Source organism: Ochotona princeps, unplaced genomic scaffold (genome assembly GCF_030435755.1).
Source record: "Ochotona princeps isolate mOchPri1 unplaced genomic scaffold, mOchPri1.hap1 HAP1_SCAFFOLD_403, whole genome shotgun sequence".
Taxonomy (NCBI): domain Eukaryota; kingdom Metazoa; phylum Chordata; class Mammalia; order Lagomorpha; family Ochotonidae; genus Ochotona; species Ochotona princeps.
This window is the reverse complement of record NW_026700151.1, coordinates 112,672-127,586: the sequence shown is the minus strand read 5'-3', so window position 1 is coordinate 127,586 and position 14,915 is coordinate 112,672. Positions and strand designations below refer to the sequence as shown.

General features: G+C 41.7%; 2 long non-coding RNA genes across 2 annotated transcripts; both read right to left on the bottom strand.

The window, feature by feature from the left end:
• Positions 1–4,794: 4,794 nt before the first annotated feature.
• LOC131479278 (uncharacterized) lies at positions 4,795–6,590 on the bottom strand. The gene is made up of 3 exons (XR_009244799.1): positions 6,481–6,590; positions 6,115–6,376; positions 4,795–4,845 (listed from the first exon to the last, which is right to left on the bottom strand). It is a non-coding gene; the product is annotated as an uncharacterized LOC131479278 (long non-coding RNA).
• A 2,429-nt stretch (positions 6,591–9,019) lies between these two features.
• Positions 9,020–10,951, bottom strand: LOC131479276 (uncharacterized). Its single transcript, XR_009244797.1, has 3 exons — positions 10,801–10,951; positions 9,462–9,569; positions 9,020–9,090 (listed from the first exon to the last, which is right to left on the bottom strand). It is a non-coding gene; the product is annotated as an uncharacterized LOC131479276 (long non-coding RNA).
• Between the last annotated feature and the right edge of the window lie 3,964 nt (positions 10,952–14,915).

Sequence of the window (14,915 nt, the reverse complement as noted above, 5' to 3'; positions counted from 1 at the left end):
ACTCCTTAGCCTCTTTCATAAACTACAAGCTAATGAACAATTTCAAATAAAGGAAATTAATTTGCATCTGGGATAGTCTCAAACTTGTAAGAAGTATTTTTATGGTCAGAACTCTGATGCTATTTCCCCATAAAATCAATGGACAAATTTCTGAAACACTGCTGAGACCCAGAAATCAAAATCAAGTGCCTACCTACCTGTTAGATTTGGCTGTAATATTTTGAAGATATTGCTGATCCCAGATGAGAGAGAATTGGAGTAAAAATTTCTCAGACATGTGGCACTGGCTTCCAGATGAATCTGCACTGCTTCTATGGAGGAGGGAGCAATAAACATTTGACTCTAGCACCTGGGTGAAATTGAACTTACAGCAAGGATGAAGTTGTTCTACAGCTGTACTATCCAAATAGCCTTGACTCACATGTGAGAATTTTGAAAAGTGGCTGATGTGACAAAAGGACTCAACCATATAGCTTAATATAAATAAACACACATTTATTCATGCTAATAGCTCTCAGTAGAGAGTGGCTATACCCAGCCACTAATTTATTTACTAGAAATACATATTTATATTATATTCAAAACAATGCAAATAAAACTATTTAACCAGGATGGGCACACGCGATGTGGGAAGCCAGCATTCCACATCACAGAACCTCTCAGTTTTCCTGCTAACACAGACCCCAGGAACTAGGCGTGGTAGCTCAAGCAGGCAGGTTCCCCTACTCGTGGAAGACTTGGACTGAATTCATGGCTCTTAGCTCTGACACCCCAGCCCTTCTATTTGTAAAGTAAACCAACAGATGAGGGTGTGCTCTCTATCCTCCTCTAAAATAAATGTATCAAAAAGTATACAAATTTTGTATCATAGACACACATTCACTGATTTATATGAACGTTCTCATAGATTAGAAAAGCTAGTTAATGCAGGACACAGCATTGTGACATGCAGGTTAAGCCACTGCCTACAATGCCAGCACCCCAAAAGGGTGACTGTTTGTGTTCTGGATGTTCTACTTCCAAACAACAATCTGCTTTTGGTCTAGAAATCATCAGAAGATATTGCTGCTGCTTACATGCCACAAGTCACCTGTTTAGCACACTAGGACGAAGCTCTGGGTTCCTGGCTTCAGCCTGGCCAAGGGCTGGCCATTTCATTTCAAACATCTATGGGGTAAACCAACAATGGAAGCGTTGTGTATGTGTGTTTATGGTGTCTCCCTCATGCTATAACTCTGATTAAATAAATACATCTAAAAAAAAAAAAGACAATGTGAACTCAACTACTTTTTTACTCAACAAAGTATTCTGACAAAGTATTTCAACCCGGGCCCTGCATGATGGCCTAGCAGCTAAAGTCCTTGCCATGAACATGCTGGGAACCAATACGGGTGCCGGTTCTAATCCCAGTAGCCCCGCTTCCCATTCAGCTCCCTGCTTGTGGCCTGGCAAAACCGTTGAAAACAGCCCAAAGCCTTGGGACCCTGCACCCATGTGTGAAACCTGGAGGAAGTTCCTGGCTCCTGGCTTTGGACAGGTGCAGCATCAGCCATTGTGGCTACTTGGGGAGTGAATCATCGGACAGAAGATTTTCCTCTCTGTTTCCTCCTCCTCTCCATATATCTGACTTTGCAATAAAAATAAATACATCTTAAGGGAAAAAAAAGGAAGGATTTCATCCCTTTATTTTATTTATTTATTTTTATTGGAAAGTCAGATATATGGAGAGAAGAGGAGAGACAGAGAAATATCTTTCATCCGATCATTCACTCCCCAAGTAACCACAACAACTGGTGCTGAGCCAATCCAAAGTAGGAGCTCTTCCAGGTCTCCCACGCGGGTGCAGGGTCCCAAGACCTTGGGCCGTCCTCGACTGCTTTTCCAGGCCACAAGCAGGGAGCTGGATGGGAAGTGGAGCTGCTGGGATTAGAACCGGCGCCCATATGGGATCACGGCGCTTTCAAAGCAAGGACTTCAGCTGCTACGCCACGCTGCCGGGCCGCATCCCTACTTTAAAAGCCAGACAATATTACTATTGCCTTCTCCTACTCTTAGAATGAAAAAAGTGCAAAGAAAATAAAGAAAATAAGTGTGATTACTTGGAGCAGTGGTATCCAGATTAGAATATGTGAAAACACATCACATACAACATATTCTCCAAGCAGAATAGTTATGCAAAAAAATGCGGATAATAAAAATTAACATAATGTAACAGAATTGCGTATACTTTCCTTACAAATTTTAGTGATGAGAATTTGAAATACCTTAGTATTACATGGGAACAGAAGTTGCTATTACGATATACGTAAGAACAGCCTTTACCCTTAAATTTTTTGTGAGTCTTTCTCCTTAATTTTTAAGTATCTAAAGAATAATACTAGGTCACAGATCTCTGCAAAGAATTCCCTCAGTAACCACTATAACAGTGGAAACACGAAATAAAATGGTGCTGAAGCATTTACAGACTAAGTGTCTATAAATTCCCTCATTACTGGAATTAAGCTTCCTTACTCACAAAGCCCCTGTGCTACGTTCTTAGCTAAGGGAGCTCTCCAAGACAGGCTACATCAGTTCCCAAGGTGCTGCAGTCAGCTGCTTCCTTCTTCCTGCTTCCCAGCAGCATCAGCCCTGTCCATCACTCTGTAATCCTACTTCCCCAGGGCTATGTATTGGATGTACTGCTATTTGAGAATGTTAAAATTCTCACTTTCAAAGTTCTCAAATCAGGACCAGTTCTAATTCATAATTCTAATTTGCAGAAGGCAGAAAAGGAGTAGCATATTCTGCAAACACTAGTCTCATGTATCCAATGCCTATTCACACCACTATCTATCCATATCTATCCACCTGACAACTTACATGCCTGTCTACTACTGAACACTTATTTCTTGCTGATACTCCCCATGCCAGCCCTGCTTCCTCTGCCAGTCTACCTTTCTCAGTAATGGGTTCCACTTCTCATGCAATGATTCAACCGCAGGACCATCAGGCTGTCCTGTCCATTTCACCACAAATCTACACTGTCATTATCTCTTGTCATGGTCCACAGGAAACAACTCCTGGCTACTCTACACCACCAACCCAAGGAGAAATTTCACTGCTCGTTTCCTGTTGCATCCTCATAGCCTAGCAGTGTCTGGCAAATACTACAGTCTCAGTATATACCTGTTACCTGAGTTAATGAGGCAAACAACGCATGGCTCCACAGATGAGTAATATGTACACAGAGGTACTACTACACGTCCACTGTCAGATACTTTGGCAGAAACACAAAAGTTACAAATACCTGAAATTGGGATGTGGTGTTATCATGGGAATAGATCCATCTACCATTCCTCTCTCACTAACAGTGAGGACACCTCCAGGCTCAAGCAACACATTCAAACGATCCAGCACTGATGGGCTGCACAGACAGAATTCAAAAGATGAACACATTGGCACATCGGCTTGATACTACAGTCTCTCACACAGGCACCCACCTACTTCTGACCCTCTTCTTTCTCTCAATAAGGACCATTTGCCCCATTAAGAATTGTGATCTCTTCCAAGAGGAGATGTCTACATTAGTCTCCTCACTCCCCAAAGCACACTGCCAACCTAATGCATTTCACATTGTAAGTACAGGAAATATTTGCTGGCATAAGTGAAACAAAGCCAAATGATAGGAAATTCCCTCAGTTACAGTCCTTTCCTTCCTCAATCCTCGCCCCCGACTTCTAATGTTATTAAATATTTTACAAAGTAGCTAGAGTACCCGGCGCATGGCCTAGCAGTTAAAGTCCTTGAACGCGTCCAGGATCCCATATGGGCACCAGTTCTAACCCTGACAGCCCTGCTTTCCATCCAGCTCCCTACTTGTGGCCTGGGAAAGCAGTTGAGGACGGCCCAAAGCCTTGGGTCCCTGCACCTGTGTGGGACACCTTGAAGATGCTCTGGACTCCTGGCACTGGATCAGCTCAGCTCCAGCCATTCCGGGTGCTTAGGGAGTGAATCAGCAGACAGAAGATCTTCCTCTCTGTCTCTCCTCTTCTCTTTGTATCTGACTTTCCAGTAAAAAATATATAAATCTTTTTTAAAAAGTGGTGAACTTTAAAAGAAAAGAAAAAGAATATAGCTAGATTTCTAAGTCAAATACTCCAGATAAAAAAAAGTTCCAGGACCTTCATGGTAGCCTAGCGGCTAAAGTCCCTAGCTTGCACACACTGGGATCGCATATAGGATTTTACATTACACAGAATCAACAGCGACCTACCCAATGAAATGTCATCATCACTGAGGCACATTTAGCAAATGTCTGCTCAGACAGGAATGCCTGGATTTGAGTCCCATCACTGCTTCCAAAGCAACAGGTGATGGCTCACAGGTGTTGGCTCACAGAGCTGGGTCCCTGCCATACACCTCAGAGACCTGAATGAAGATCCAGGTTCCTGTTTTCTGCCTGGCCCACACCTGGCTACTGTAGCCATAAGGGAAATGAATCCCAGATGATAAAGTTCTCTCTTTGCCTATCAAATAAAATAAAGACAAATAGAAATGAAAAGAAATGAAGACAAATAGAAATGGAAAGACAAATAGAAATGGAAAAAAAAAAGGATGGTGCTTCAACCTGGGTTTCTACTTTGACAAGATACTTATAACCACAAATTTCAAACAGGTCCATTTGCAATGAAGCGTAAGACTCTCACTTGCAGAAGTTACCATTGTCCAGCAGTAGCCAGTCTCCAGACTTCAGGGCCTGCACCAACATGCTGTCTACCCATTCAAAAGTGCCCTGCCTACAGCCACTGGCTGACTGCATAAGCTTCACTCCAAAACTTCGGAAGTCTTCCACAAGCTTGGCAAACTCTGAAATATCACAGATAAAATAAACATCCATAACACTTATTAAAAATCAATACAATTTTAAAAACTTCTATTGAAAGAACTGCAGTTCAATTTTGTGAGGTACAACGCAGAATAAATATGAGGATCTTAGGGGAAAGGGGAGAGATTACTGTTTAATCATAGATTAACAAAAATGTTTTGGACAAAAAAATACTTCTTACTTTCTAAATTGATGGCTAAAAGCTCCTGGGTTAATGCTAGGGTGAAACAATGAAGATATTTCTGTTACAATTTAAGAAACTGTAACAGAAGCACAAAGACATCTCCCACCTATTGTTGGATTTCTTCTATCATATGAAAAACGTACTCAGGGTCTGGTGTTGTAGTACAGCTAGTCAAGAAACCACCCACAACAGCAATATCATATACAGGCACCTATTTGAGTCCATTTCCAATCAAGCTGTCTGGTAACCCGCAAAGCTACAGAAGCTCGTCCAAGTGGACAGGTCCCTGTACCCATATGGAAGGCCCCAACGAAGCTTCTGGCCTCTGGTTTCAGCTCAGCCCAGCCCCCAGCTGTTGAGATCATTTCCAAGGAGTGAACCAGCAGAAGGAAGTTTTTTCCTCTCAATTCATCCCTACCTTTCTCGAATAAATAAATATTTTATTTTTAAAGATCTATTTTTTTAACTCGAAAGACACAATTATGAAGAAACTGGGTGGCAGAGAGATGTTTCACCTGTTATTTCACTCCCCAAATGGCCTTAACAGCCAGACATGGGCTGGGCCAAAGCTGGGAACCAAGAGCTTCTTCTGGGTCTCCCACACAGGGGCACATGCCCAAGCTCTGCTGCTTTCCCAGGCCATTAGCATGGGGTCAGATCGGAAACAGAGCAGCTCATATGGGATGTCAGCAACACAGGCAGAAGAATGGCTTGCTATGACATTATCCCAGCACCTAATAAATCTTAAAAAATAAAATAAAAATGGAATGCACTCTGCTGGTACAATGTAATTAGTGTATTAAAGTAGGTTTCCTTTACACTGGCTACATCATGCAACTGTCATTAACAACTGGGATTTGTCAAATGCTTTGTAATTGATGGTGCATATAACCTATGGCTAGAGATTTTTCATTGAGTCCTTTGTGTTAGAATTGTTGTATGACCCTTTCCACATCACAAGTAAAATCCACTGGGCACCTGTTTCTGGCTATGAGGGACTACAAGATGTACACTTAACTTGTACCTGTTAATCACAAAAAGTGATACATACTTCAAATATACACACCTGCCTTGGAGTAAGAGTTGATCTTATTGATAAGCTGCTGCATGAGCAGTAGCACTGCTTCCAGTTTATTGACAGTCTCCATTGTGATGCCTTTGCCATCATCTTCAAAACACTGAGGCTTGTATGTCAGGAGGAAGTGACTCCAGGCTCGCAGCACGACCTCAGCATCATCAGTACTGACCAGGAAGCTGTCCCGCAGCAGTGCCCTCACTGTGTCTTCCACCTTCTCCAGCAGCTGCTTCCAAGGTCGCCTAAGATCAACCTACAATTTGGGGAGCACATAATTTAGCCATTGGACACAGAAGACCCTCTATCGATCATGGGGTGGTGCTTTTTTGCCTAAAAAAGGTAAAGACAGAATGTTACCTACTCAAATCCACCCAGAAGCTCCGTGATGTAGACTGCACTGTTCATAGCCATGATCTTTAGTGGGTGACCAGTCAGGTGTGCAAGAAGCTGTACCAGGCTGGTCTTGCCCACCGAGGCTGACCCCACATGGATGACCATCCAGCTCATCTGTACACACTTCATGATCGGCTCCAATGACTGGAATGACTGATGCAGGAGTGACAGGGGTCTGCGTGATGGGTGAGGCACATAGGTGCCCCGGGAAAGAACTGAGTAGCCCAGCTGAAAAAATAAAAGCAGTGAGAACTCATGAACATGCTTGAGGATGGCAGGCAGAATAAGCAACAGAAATTTTTCAGTTAAGTAGAGGGTTACACTACTCTCCTCACTTGGATATCATAGGGAGTGATATGAAACAGTCTGGTCCCCAGGTATGGAGTAGAATTTGAATCAAATACATCCTTGAATACACCAATGACCTAAAGAAAAATGATAAAATTGAAGGCAAAAAAAATTACTCCATAAATTCCATTTTAAATAAAGCTTATTTATTTAAAAGGTTTTCTCACACACACACACACACACACACACACACACACACACACACAAGCAAGCAAAATCTTCCATCTGCTGGTTCCCTCCCAAATGGCTAAAACAGCCAGGTTTAAACCAAGACAACGCCGGGAACCAGGAATTCCAACCTGGTCCCTCACTTGAGTGGCAGAGGCCCAAGTATGTGAGCCAGTATCTGCTGCCTTCCCACATTATTAATAGAGCTTGCTGGAAAGAGGAGCAGCCAAGTTCATACCAACTATTCATCCTGCTCTATCAGGAAACAAGCAAAGTGATGAGACTCACTGTATCTTATTTTTATCTTTTTCTTTTCATTTTTCCTTATGCTTTTAGAGATTCACTATATAACAAAAATCATAATTCCTTTACCTCTTGCAGCCATCTATTATAAGGGCAGACGGAATATGCCATTGTCATGGCATACCCAGCTAAGCTTCCACCTGCAGTGCCAGCATCCCATATAGGCACCAGTTCAGGTGTCAGCTGCACTTCCAATCTAGTTCCCCTCTAATGGCTTGGGAAAATATCAAGGATAGCCAAAGTCCTTGGGCCCTTGCACCCGCAGGAGAGACCTGGAAGAAGCTCCTGGCTCTCAGGTTCAGACGAGTCCAGCTGTGCCCACTGTAGCTGTTTGTAAAATGAATCAAGATCTCTTTGTTTTTTTCACTCTCTCTGTAATTCTGATAAAATAAATCTTTAGAAAAAAAAGGCTACACACATAAAATTCTGAGTTCAAGAAAAGAATAGCCACATAATACAAAACCATTTTGAGAATCCAGTGGAAACACAAGATACCAGACACGAAGGGGCTGTGCTTTCATCTTTTAAGATGCCAGCTACAGGGCCCAGTGCAGTAGCCAGTGTGCACATGCCAGGATCCCATGTGGGCACCAGTTGTGTTCCAGCACCCCTACTTCCCATCCAGCTCCCTGCTTGTAGCATGGGAAAACAGTCGAGGATGGTCCAGAGCCTTAGACCCTGCATCAGCGTGGGAGACCTGGAAGAAGCTCCAGGCTGCTGGCTTTGGATTGGCTCAGCTCTGGCCATTACAACCACTTGGGGAGTGAAATCAGAGAATAGAATATCTTCCTCCCCTCTGTTTCTCCTCCTCTATGTATGTCTCACTTTCCAATAAAAATAAACCTTTAAAAAAAAAAACAAAGATAACAGCTACTAAGAGGGTAAAAAGCCACTGAGTCTCCTGACTTCCCAGCACTTTCTTACCTCTGTGCCTGGCCAGATGATGAAGACCTAGTTGTTTATTACTATGGAACCCTACTTTTTTTTTTTTTAAAGATTTTATTGTTATTAGAAAGCCGGATATACAGAGAGGAGGAGAGACAGAGAGGAAGATCTTCCATCCGATAATCCACTCCCCAAGTGAGCCGCAATGGGCCGATGTGCGTTGATCCGATGCCGGGACCAGGAACCTCTTCCGGGTCTCCCACGTGGGTGCAGGGTCCCAAAGCTTTGGGCTGTCCTTAACTGCTTTCCCAGGCCACAAGCAGGGAGCTGGATGGGAAGTGGAGCTGCTGGGATAAGAACCGGCGCCCATATGGGATCCCGGGGCTTTCAAGGCGAGGACTTTAGCTGCTAGGCCATGCCGCCGGGCCCGGAACCCTACTGTTTTAAAGAAGGTTTACGATTATGTAGATCTAGAAAAATAGGCTAACTGCGTCTTCCAAAGTAAAATACTTTATACTGTGAGAAAATAGATAGGGGAACATTTGGCGTGCTTCCTTATTCCTAAAGTGCAAGCAGCTTGACAAGGCTTGGTGTAACTGGTATGAGTATGCCCATTCTCCTCTTTAAGAAGAAGTCAACTTTAATATGGAAAGAAACCCAAAGATCAAGGGAGAAACTCACCTTTTCTTTGTCTTCTCAGGTTCTCATCCTCTTCCCATGGACCAAAAACACATGCTGGCCAGGATCGTAATAACCAGGGAACTGTTCGACGAGCATCAACTGACACCAGCGGAAAAGATCCCGGAGGCTGAACTCCCAGGGTCCTCCTTTTTGGCCCCATTTCTTCTCAACAGTCACTTTGTGATCAATCTGGGAAAAAAATATGGGAAAATAAGGGAAACATGTCCTGCTGCCAGGTGCCACAGTCAGTGTTCCCAGTGTACTACAGGGTATGTAATCTGGGTCAGAGTCAACAGGCTTCACTCAGATTACTTTCTTCCACATAAGATTTCCAAATGCCAGAAGCCGGAAATACTCCATAAGCATTATTAATGAAATTTACAACACAGAAATTAATTCTTGTACCATTCAAATGAGAAGCTTGCCTTCCACAAGAAATTCATAGAATTCTAAGTGATTTATTCAAATTAAACTTTGATTTGGTAGAGCACCACCACGTTGAGGAAATAGTCATATACAGCTAGGACAATAAAGAACAATTAAAACAAGTGGGTATCTACTTGGTTATTAAAAACGACCATTTTCTTAACAATAGTTTTGTCAATGGCTGGAAACAAAGTACTGGCAATAAATTCCATATCAATTACTGTAAGAGGATCCACAAAAACCTTTAAAATTAAAAAGCAAAAGAAAGTTAATCATTTTTCTTTGTAACATACTAGAAATGATATCCCTGTCTTATTACCTGAAAATTTTAACACTAAATAATCAGGTTTAAGCAATACATATGATCTTTAGTTACAGACATTTCTCTTAGGATGAAGAAAGGTAAAATCTGGTTCTTGCACTGTTGTACAGTAAGTGAAGCCACTGCCTACAGCACCAGCACCTCATATGGGTGCCGATTCAGATCCCAGGTGCTCCCTGATAATTCACCTGGAAAGCAGCGGAAGTTGGTCTAAGCATTTAGGATCCAGAGTTAGACCCAGGCAAACATGCTAGCTCTGACTTGGCTCAAGCTTTGCCATTGTGGCAACTTGGGGAGTGAACCAGTAGGCAGAAGATCTCTTTTTCTGGTTTCTGGTTCTCTCTTTTTCTGTAACTCTGACTTTCACATAGACAAATACAGCCTACATAAAATCAACAACTCTTAAAAATACACGGATTTCTTTTGAATTCTACTCCAGAAAAAAGACAGACATGTGCATTTTTTTTTACTTAGCTTTCTAAACTTTTCTAGGTGCAAAATACAACGGCTTCAAACCACTGCATGGTAGGTATAAAAGTGTTAAAACTGAAAAATTCTGTGAACCTTTCAACTGAAAATGCTCATGATAAAATGATCTTAAAAGATACCAGCCAATTTTTAAACTCCAAGGGATAAGGTACCTCATTTAGTCAAGTAGCAGAAACCAGTTGTTAAAATCAAATAAACATAAATGTAGACACATCCTTCTACAAAGAAAAATTAAAGAATAAGATATCACATAATAACTGATGTGATACTGGAGTTTTACTCAGCTTTCTCACCTCACTGTTTACAAATTCAAATATATAACTTTTAAGGTGAAATTTTCCTAATGGTTTGAACAAATCACATGGACTAGGAAAAGTCAAACACTGTGCCTCATTCCCGAGGGTAGCCAACAGAACCCTGAATAGTGCAGTGATGTTACAATCCTCTGGTAACTAATCAAGTCCCTCAAGTGATTCAAGCTGACAGAAAAGTGATTAACAGAAATCAGTTAAATCAATGTACATAATATAGAGACAAGAAAAGGGAGCCATTAAGTTGGTCCTCTTCCACTGTCACAGTGAGGTCCCAGAAAGCCAGGTCACAGCCACCTCATGACTCCCTGCCTTTCCACCACCAGTTTCTATGGCAACAGTGAATCTCACCTGAGTAAATCTGTTAAGGAAAGACCTGGGTAAGCCCTTCCTACCACCTCCTTGTCTAAAAGGATTCTGACATCCAAAAATCTTTGTCTTTTCATGCTGTACTTGAAAAGTCATCCCCAATTCTGGTACGAAGATTTCTCCTCGATGGTCAAAGCAAGCACTGAGTCCTTCCAATATGGACTGAGAAGCCAGGTTAAGCTATTTAGGGAACAAAGAACATATGTACCTTTCATTATCTGTTTTATACAACTATTAAAACAACAGGGGAATGATATCAGCAAAGTTAGCTTATCTTTAGCAGAAAGCTCAGTATTTAGCATCCCTCTTGTTTTGAACCATGCAGGCGATGCATAGTATTATTCATTAATTCAAATAGATGGTAAAAAGATTTTGGATGTAATAAATACAAGCGTATATCAATTATTCTTAAGTAATGTGAATAAGCATTGAATTAATTTTATAAACTTGCAATCTTCTCTAAAGTTATTGTGACTATATGTACACCACTAATGACCAATGCTGTAAACAAGAATTTCCCAAAAAACTTACCAACATACAAGCTTTTCATTTTCATGGTCTAACACTAATGGAAGGAATAGACAATGTTTCATAGTTATTTTATACGATTTCCCAGCTCAAAGACTGAGTTAAATCTCCAAGAGGGCTTCACTGACATAATACATTCACCAACAGTTCCATGAACAAGAATAATCACAAGGGGTTCTCATATCAGATATGAGGAGAGCTGAATTTACACCACAAGGCTGGGGAAGCACATATGCTGTTTAAGTAGTGGAGGAAAAATCCAATAAAGAAAATATGAATCAATAAAATGCATATGGGGGAAAAAATCAAGACCCTCAATGGTAATATTTACACCAGCACTACAACACATAAATTTTTCTTTGTTTTATCAGAAAATACACAGCACAGGTTAAGCCTCCACCTGCAGCGACAGCATAACATACAGGTGCTGTCTCCAATCTCAGCTCCTTCACTCCTAACCCAGCTCCCTACTAGTGTGCCTTAAAAAGCAGCAGAGCATGCTCCAAGTCCTTGGGCCCCGATCCACATGGGAGACCTGTAAGGCGCCCCTGGCTTCTCGACAAGCTGTTGAAGTTACTTTAGGAGTGAATCAAAAGAAGAAAGATCAGTATCCTCTCCTCCCTCTCTAATTCTTTCAAATAAATAAGCCTTCAAAAAAAGTTCATTTTCAAATACAGAAGGTTCTGTGGGCCCTGAATGTATTTCCACAGAACAGCAGAATAAACAGCAGCTTTCAGCATTAAAACCTGGTTCTTCCTTTGCCTAAAGAAGCTACAACGCAAATTACAGGCAAGAACCTGTTCCTTGATCTTCCAGAGAAGGGAGGCTAAACTAATTAAGGTAGAGTTTTTTTCTGCAGGAGAGTTTCTGAGTTAGAAACGTAGAGGGGCTTCTCTTATTCTTAAAAGAAGCTGTAGAGGTTCTCTTAACAACAGAACCTCTCTTCACTAGCCATCAGCACGCTCACTTAGCAAGAGCTAAGGAAAGCAGGACTGCTTCTCCAGCAAATGACCCTGTCCTGGAGAAGCCCTCACCTCATCCAACACCACCCAGTGCCCCTCCTTCAGAGCTGCCAGCAGGGGGCCGTCGCGCCAGGCAAATTCTCCTCCCTTGCCACCTTCAACAGGGAGATCTGCTCCAAATAGGTCTGTGATATCCTTTCAAAGAGGGAAGAAAGGGAGAAAAGCCAGTATTATCAGCCACAGAAAAATAACTGGAGTCTAGGATCCTAAAGCTGAAATGAGAAGCACTTGGGCTTTATATCCTACTCTTTATCCTTATCTGTAACATTTACCCTGCCTTCTTCCTGGAGCCCACATGGTCCCCAAGCACCTTCTCACTGCAATGCTCATGAGTATCACTCAGTCTGAGTTGGTACTCTAGGTTAAAAGTTCTCATTCTTCCCTGCTGAACATTAATTTGTGAACTTCAAAAAAAAAAAAAAAAGGAAAAGGAGAAAATCCAGAACATTAATAGCAATTCCTAGGTCCTGTTTCCTAGACGCCATTACAAAAGATACACTGCATTTGTCAGCTCTGCCCTATATTTTCAAAGGTTTGTTTACAAGCCACTTTATTTCTACTATTTGGTTATTTTTCAAAATGAAAAACTTAACAGAATTATAGTAAATAGACAAGTAGGTAATTCTTTCTCATAAGATGATTACAATACGGCATCTAACTGAAAATACTACTGTAGGTGTCAGCTACTAACAAACCCAGAGCACAGTTAGTTGCAAGATTGAGGTTTACATCAATACATGAAATGTTTGACACTACACAATTAATACCTATTACATAATAACTTCAGTGTAGGAAATTCTATAAATACAAAATGCCACCAATAACTATTCCCATCCACTACAAGATGATAAAGCTTACTGTCTGCTCCGATAAGTTGATTTGAATGAGAGTGTGTCCTGAAGCCTTTGCTAATGCTGCCACCAAGCTTGTCTTGCCAACACCAGGTGAGCCTTGCAAAAGAATGGGTTTGTTCAGTTTGGTAGCTCGTAAAAGCCTCTGGGCATTCATAGCGGTAGTGGCTGCACTGAGCTCATAATCGGTGATATTATTCCTGCAGAGGACAGGACCTTCAGGGAGAAAAGCAAAGGCACATGTAAGCTGGACATACCAAATTCAAACATACATGTCAACACCAAATTCTAAGAATGCATCATTGGATTGGTAGTGACGGTCCCTATTTCACCTTTTCCCTACTCTGGTATCCATAAAATGTGGCATACAATCATCAACTCTGCTATACAGATCTAACTCCCTATACACACATAGGTCTAATTACAAATAAATATCTCTGACTTTATAATCTATAATTCAAATCATCAGTAACACTCGCACTTGAATTTTCATAGTAACTAAAAGCCAAGCAATTCCAAGGCTTTCAGGTCACCTAGACAATTAATGATATGTCATATCTTAACTCATATGGTAACCAAAGCACATGAATAAAAAAGTAAAAATTACAATCTCACAGGACTTAACACTTGTGCCACTATATTTCTCAGAAGAAATTCTGGTATTTTAATTAGGAAGGATAGGGTTAGGACAGCATTTGTTTCCTCACCTGTGCAAACAGAAGACTAGCCCAGTACCAAGATATGAGCACACAGATTCTACATAACAACACTGAAAACTATGACTGTGGATTTGGAAGAGATTTAGCACTTACATCATCAAGGCCCATCAAGATGAACACAGTATGGGTTTTTTGCTTGCTCGTTTTTAAGATTTATTTTTATTGGACAGGCAGATATACAGAGAGGAGGAGAGACAGAGAGGAATATTTTCCGTCCGATGATTCACTCCCCAAGTGACCGCAATAGCTGGAGCTGAGCCAATCTGAAGTTAGGAGCCAGGAGCCAGGTACAGGGTCCCAAAGCTCTGGGCTGTCCTCGACTGCTTTCCCAGGCCACAAGCAGGGAGCTGGATGGGAAGTGGGGCTGCCGGGATTAGAACCGGCACCCATACGGTATCCTGGCACGTTCACAGCAAGGACCTTAACCACTACACTATTGTGCTGGGCCCAACACAGTGTGTTTTAAGAGGTAACAGAACTTTGAAGGGAGGAGGAAAGGATATGTGATCCATTTGGTCAGAAGTCTGGGATGGAACTGTTTACCAATGAACCTCTGTACATTAACAATTATTAACAGCGATAGAGAAGAATGGAGAGGATCACATGACCCTGCAGTGGGAGCAACCACACAAGAAAAACAGGGTTCATTAGGAGACATCTCATTTACTTCTCTCATTAAAATGCTTGGAGAGGCAACCAAGCCTGAATGATGATAAGCATCAGAACTCAAACCAAACTTCTTCTTGGCTACTGGGTTGCTCATTTAACCGTTCATTAATTCACTTACTCAGCCTAGACACTTTGAGCGCCTGTGACTACCAGCAAAAGGACAATCGCCAGGAATAAGCAGCAGAATGAGAGAATACCTGCCTTGAACAGTTCACAAGCCTATTTTTGTAAAAGGCAGTGACAGTCATGTAGTTCAGATACAGGGCTAAATAACCCTGTGCAAGATATTTTACTGACAGCTTAACTGG